General features: G+C 46.4%; 1 pseudogene; it reads left to right on the top strand.

Moving 5' to 3' along the window:
- The first annotated feature begins 783 nt into the window (after positions 1-783).
- On the top strand, positions 784-885 carry LOC141173238 (U2 spliceosomal RNA; annotated as a pseudogene).
- The last annotated feature ends 5887 nt before the right edge of the window (positions 886-6772 follow it).

Here is a 6772-nt window from a genome sequence, read left to right as displayed (position 1 = left end):
TGCTGTGGTAGGGTCGCTGTCATACTCTGTGCTGCTATGATGGTGGATTTGCTGACATTCTCTGCGCTGCTGTGGTGAAGGCCGCTGACATACTCTGTGCTGCAGTGGTGCAGTCGCTGACATACTCTGTGCTGCTGTGTCGGTGGTTACGGTCAATCTGTGAAGCTGTAATGGGGACACTGACATACTCTATGCTGCTGTGGCGATGGTCGCTGACTTACTCTGTGCTGCTGCTGTGATGGGGTCGCTGACTTACTCTGTGCTGCTGCTGTAATGGGGACACTGACATACTCTATGCTGCTGTGGCGATGGTCACTGACATACTCTATGCTTCTGTGGTGGGGACACTGACATACTCTGTGCTGCTGTGGGTGGGTCACTCAAATACTCTGTGCTGCTGTGACAAAGTGGAGTCACTGACATACTATATGTTGCTGTGGGGGAGTCACTGACATACTTTGTGCTGCTTGTGGTGGAGTAGCTGACATACTCTGTGCTACTGTGTTTGAGTCACTGACATACTCTGTGCTCCTGTGCTGCTCTGGTGGAGTCGCTGACCTACTCAGTGCTGCTGTGGTGGGGTTGCTGACATACCCCACGACCCAGGGGGCGCGTTATATGCAGATTAAAAACGCTTGCGTGGGCTGCAGCTGCAACAAGCAGTAAAGTTGTGGGTTTTAAGGTGAACAACATGTCTTCCTAAGGGGAGTCTTTGTCCCTATCCCTACAATGGGTGCCTTCTTGAAGCCAGGGTGCAGTCATAGGCCAAAACCAGTTCAGGTTATCGCTTCTCGGCCTTTTGGCTAAGATAAAGTGTAGTATCTGTTCTCATTTAGTATATGTGCTTTGCTTTTACCAATATATTGTATTGTAATGTTATCTATCTATCTATCCCGTCCTTTGCTACGCCGTTGCGCACACACCATATACCTAGTCAGTGGCCTTGTTATCAGCTGCTACTCTTTTAACTAGTGATGAGAGAGCACTAAGTTGCTTGGGTACTCATTGCTCGAGTCGAGCAAATTGGTATACTCGGGTGCTTGACCCGAGCAACGAGCCCAATGTAAGTCTTATGGGAAACTCGAGCATTTTTCAGTCGGCTACCCCCGGCGGTCTGCAGAGGGCCTAAAAATTGCCCAAATCGATGAGAACAGTGCTCAAATGATATGGGAACAGCATGGGGAAGACCCCTGGAAGCATTTATGACTCCCAGGTCACTGCTGTCAACAACGTTGTCAGAGTATTACGTTACTTTTACGGACTCGCAATAAAACATACAAAAACAAAATGGATTTTCCTGGGAAATATATTAAGGAACATCCTTTCCAGGGTAAGGACTTGTATATAAGGCAAAATAAATAACCAAAACCAAAAATACTCCTCCACACCTTGGGCTATGTTCACACGTAGTGTTTTTGATGCGTTTTTGCACTTTTGCATTGCTTTCAACAAAGACAAATGCATTCCCCTGGGAAATGTCATTTTAACATTTTACAACCTTATCTGGCGATGTGGTGTGTGACACATCATCAGACACATGCATACAGTGCTGAAAAGACATGGGAACAGCATGGGGAAGACCTCTGGAAGCATTTCTGACTCCCAGGTCACTGCCTAAAAGTGTGCCCATCATAAGTGATCCTTGGCGCATGCGAAGATGCCTCCCGCCATGCAACTGTTGTTGCAGACTTGCAACAATCACCGTCCACATACTTGTCCCAGTGCAGCGTTCAGTTGTCCCTACCCCCATTCCAAGCGCAAGTATGCAGCCTGTCACCCACTCACCCACAGGCTGCGATACTATACTGCCAATTTTTTGACAGCTGCTTGCACTTGAAATGTGGCCTTTTAGGCTCGTGGAGGCGGAAGCTTTTCATAACCTCATGCCGGCGGCGGCCTCGTGTCCATACTCGGTCCCCAGCCACCACTGTTTCTCCCGGTGTCGTCTCCGCCTTCCACAAGCACGTGTCCCTTAACATTACCCGTGCCCTCCCCAGTGCACTTACTGGGAAGGACAAACATGTGGACAGGTGAATGTGGCAGAAGCAGTGGCTGCCCGTCCAACATCAACTCGCACTTGTCGGTGGTGCTTTGACACAAAACATCTTTTTCAGTCTGAAACAGCTTCTCAGTGGAAGTTGTATTTCACCACAGCCATATTCTTTAGCTCGGTGAAAGGACTGGCATAGAGGGAAACCGTATCTACTCCGGCTGTCATTTCTCCGTCACCAGGTTCCGCCCATTGTCACACATGACCATGTCTGGCTGAATGTTCAGCGGTGAGAGACACAGATCAGGCTGCTGTGTTACAGTTTTCATGAACTCTGCAGCACTGGGCGGTTTGTCAATTAAACATTAAGCATGTTATCTTCAGCGCAGCCTGTTGCCGCTTGGCCAAAGCAGTGCTGCTGTGCTGTCAGCTTGTGACTGATGTGGTCATTTCGGAGATGGAGGAGGAGGTGCAGGAGCTGAACAATGTGATTACATTGAGGTTAAATTGGTGACTCTGTTTTTTATACTAAAGAAAGATCCTTTTTGTTTTGTTTTTTTTTACTTTATTTTTTAAGACAAATGCATTCACCGGGAAATGTCATTTTAACATTTTACAACCTTATCTGGCAATGTGGTGTGTGACACATCTTCAGACACATCCTGTTTTATTTACGATGGAGGGACTCTGAAAGTCATAAAGCCTATTTTTATAGGGCCATCAGACAGCCCTTACTATTCTTAAAAGTCCAGCAGTCGGCCCTTGCTATTGTTAGAGAGATATCAGCCGGCTATGCTTTGTTGTACCTATTATTAACAAGTGGGTCTCCTATACTGTTATTTGGACGCAACCCAATACCCCTTTGAAGAGACATAGAGGAGGGTCTCAGTAAAAAAAATGTTCCCATTATAAAGGAGCGGGTCTCCTATAGTGGTAATGCCCATGCTGTGACTGCAAGGGCTGCCAAAATTTGGGAAAAATCCCACTAAGAATTTAAAGACACACAGAGCAGGGCCACAGTAACAAGTACGACATGTTCCCATCAGAAAGGAGAGGGTCTGCTATACAGTTATAGGGTATGCAGTGAGTCCAACGGCTGACCAATTTTAGGAAAAACCCCACTAAGAATTTAAAGACACATAGAGCAGGGCCACAGTAACAAGGTATGACATGTTCCCATTAGAAAAGAGAGAGTCTGCTATACAGTTATAGGGTATGCAGTGAGTCCAACGGCTGACCAAATTTAGGAAAAACTCCACTAACAATTTAAAGAGACATAGAGCAGGGCCACAGTAACGACAAATTCCCATTCGAAAGGAGAGAGTCTCCCATAGTGTTGCCTATGCAGTGAATGCAAGGGCTGCCAAAAATTTGTAGACGCTTCAATGCCCCTTGGAAGAGACGTGGAGGAGGGCCTCATAAAAAAAATGTTCCCATTAGAAAGGAGCAGGCCTCCTATACTTGTTATGCCCATGCACAAGTGTATGGGCTGATAAACATTTACCCCTGGGGGGTATACATGAACATACTGTTTCAATTTTTTTTTTACGGGCATCATAAACACCCTTTAAAAATTTATGTGGGTGTTGCATCACGGACCACGGTCACCCTGGTGAAATGGTGGTGGAGGATGAGGAGAAGGAGAAGGAGGAGAACAAGAGCAAATAGCCACAATCAGGAAGCGTATACTCATGTGTGGGTGTGAAAAGGTGCATGGGAATATACCTCCCAAGAAAAGACAATGGATTTGAGTTTATGTTACGCTGCTATCATTCGGTGGTGTTGAGAAGTCTGGCCCAATCTAGCCCTTGTTCATTTTTATAAGAGTCAGCCTGTCACCATTTTCAGTTGACAGGCGGATGCGCTTATCAGTTATAATTCCAGGGCGGGCCAGAACCTCCAAGGCATAGAGAGCCAGTTCATTCCACGTATCCAGCTTGGATACCCAATAATTATAAGGCACAGAGGAATCATGGAGGACGTTGGTACAGTCGGCAAGGTACTCCCTCAGCATCTTCCAAAAATTTGCACTCCTTGTGAGAGTACCCCGCGCCTCAGGGCCTGTGTGATGGGAGGGTCTGAGAAAACTCTCCCAGAACTTTGACAGTGTTCCCCTGCCTCTGCTGGATTGAAGTTGTGTCTCTCTCGCCTGTGCTCCTTGGTTGTCCAACGATGTGTGCCTTCTGCCGCCAGCGTTTTCAGATGGGAATTTTTTAATAGTTCCGCAACAAGGGCCTTCTGGTACAGCCCCATTTTTGTAGACCTGTCCGCCTCAGGAATAAGAGATATAAAGTTCTCCTTGTAGCGTTGGTCTAGAAGTGTCACCAACCAGTAATGACTGTCACCCAAAATTTTGAGAATGCAAGGGTCATGGGAAAGGCAGCGTAACATAAACTCAGCCATGCGTGCCAGACTACTAACAGGCAAGACTTCCATGTCCTCACCAAGAGGATGACTGACCATACTCTCCTCCTCCTCCTCTCTGTCCTCTGGCCATCCACGCTGAACAGACGGTATGACAGCTGTGCAGGTAGTACCCTCTATAGTGCATGAAACTAGCTCCTGTCCTTCCTCCTCCTCCTCTTCCTCATTGTCACCCAATCCACGTTGGGATGAGATGAGGCTTGGCTGTGTGTAATCACCCTGTATGGTTCCTTGCTCCACCTCATCGTGCTCCTCCTGCAATGCATCCTCTTTGATTGTGAGCAGAGAGCGTTTCAGAAGACAGAGAAGAGGGATGGTGACGCTAATTATGGCGTCATCGCCGCTCACCATCTTGGTGGAGTCCTCAAAGTTTTGGAGGATGGTACATATGTGTGACATTCATGTCCACTCCTGAGGTCTTATGTGTGGAGTCTGAACTGAATACCGATTCTACAAAATATGGGCCACAACAGCCACTAACACAAATTACAAGTTATGCAGCCCGAGAGAGCCCAAGTGCCAATCTCACAGGAATGAGCCAAACTACCCCTGGGCTATGCTGCTCCCACCCTTATTCAGTACAGGGCCTACCCAGGATGTTACCGCGGATGTGGCACGTGGTTCTCCCAGGAATATAACCTTACACCCCCCTCCCACACTAATACAATGGGATCTGGGTACCCTTGTTTTCCCCTTAGAGAACACTCATATATATATTTAGCCAATGCGTTACCTATAGAGTATACAGTTTCTCTTATGACAAGAGCAAAGAGAAATCTCTCAGACTTAATACATATACAAGTAGTTAACAAACTAAACCTTTTATTAGACCCTGATCTCTGGCCACAGGGTTTGATCAGCTTCTCCTTCTCACCAAGCTCTCCAGCACATCCAGGTGTCAGCAAGAATTAGAATCAATCTCAGTCTCAAAGTGTAGTTCACAACTGGACTCCTTTGTAGTATCCACGTACACAGTCTTAGTTTACCAGATCCTTCACAATCTCTGGATCATGCCTGATCAGTCCATCAGTAGTGATATACACCAGGCAGTTCTCAGCAGAACTGGAACTACTAACTAGCTATCCCTAACTGACTACACAGTTGGTGACTTGTCACATAGCTTCTTCTTGGACACACAGTCTGGCTGCAGTCTGTACAAGCTCCCAAATGTCCCCTAGGAATCAGACACGTCTCGTCTTCTCGGAGGACTTCCTGGTTCTCTGTTTCCTGGGCTTTTTTTTACAGATCCCCAGGCTTTTTCTTTACTTGTTTACAACACCTATTAAATATTTCTCTTAATGAGAACTTAGAACCAAGAAAAAAGGGGATTGTATGAGAAAAGTATCAACAAACCAGATGGTAAATACCCAATCCCAAGAAAAGACAGCCAGAGAAAAAAGCCATTGAATAATTATACAATTTATTGAATCTTAAATAGAACAAATATCAAAGTATAAAATTGCTACTAGTAAAAAGTGGTTTTAAATGCACATGTATAAGGCATGTGCATTTAAACTGACTAAGATCAAATGATACAAATATCATATAACTCTAGTTCATAAAATGGTCAATGCTGTAAAAGTCAGAACAGTAGTATCAAATGAGGCTGAAGTGAGACTCTAATGCCATCAATGGTAGCATCAAGTCACCTGGCATATATACACCACAAGTCAGTGGTATATACCAGAGCTCCTTGATATAGTTAGACAGCCAGAAAACTGATAATCCTTAAAGTAACACTATGTACATATGTAAGTGTCTTAAGGGCTATAGAAGATACAAGGTATTGGTACAAGCAACATTACCTAGAGACATGTGGAATGTGCGGTGTGCGGGCACAGCTGGCAGGGGACTGATAGCGCGCCTCGACGTGCGTTTCGCCCTGATGGCTTCATCAGGAGGCGTGGCTTAATGATGTGTAGGTGGGTCTATATATATGACTCAGCGTGAGAACCGACCAATGGACGTAAGGTAAGCCCCGATGCCACGCCTCCTCCGGCAGCCGGGCGGGCCCCGAGTACGCCGCACAATGCAGGGCGGAAGTAACAACAACATGCTCGCTGCCACGGCAACCCAGGCCCGTCCCAGATGCCGGGGGTGCGCGGGATCGGATGCATCCAGAGGAGGGATTGAATACCGACCGCTGTGACAATCAGGGGCATACAACCGGACAACAGGTGGGTGGCCAGTCCAGAGGCGCCTGGGACGCCCCTGAGTCACAACAGCCAGCATCAGAAAAGAAAGTATCAGTGTATATGTGAAAAAGCCTGCTAGTGAATAATTATATATCCCTGTGATAATCTAGGGTATGCCCGGCTGGTATAAGATGGAATCATATAAATATAAATAACTAATACT

The sequence above is a fragment of the Phyllobates terribilis genome, unplaced genomic scaffold (assembly GCF_046119375.1).
Source record: "Phyllobates terribilis strain yellow unplaced genomic scaffold, ASM4611937v1 Scaffold_12__6_contigs__length_324123572, whole genome shotgun sequence".
NCBI lineage: Eukaryota > Metazoa > Chordata > Amphibia > Anura > Dendrobatidae > Phyllobates > Phyllobates terribilis.
Note: the sequence above shows the minus strand (reverse complement) of the source record. Positions and strands in the feature narration are given on the sequence as shown.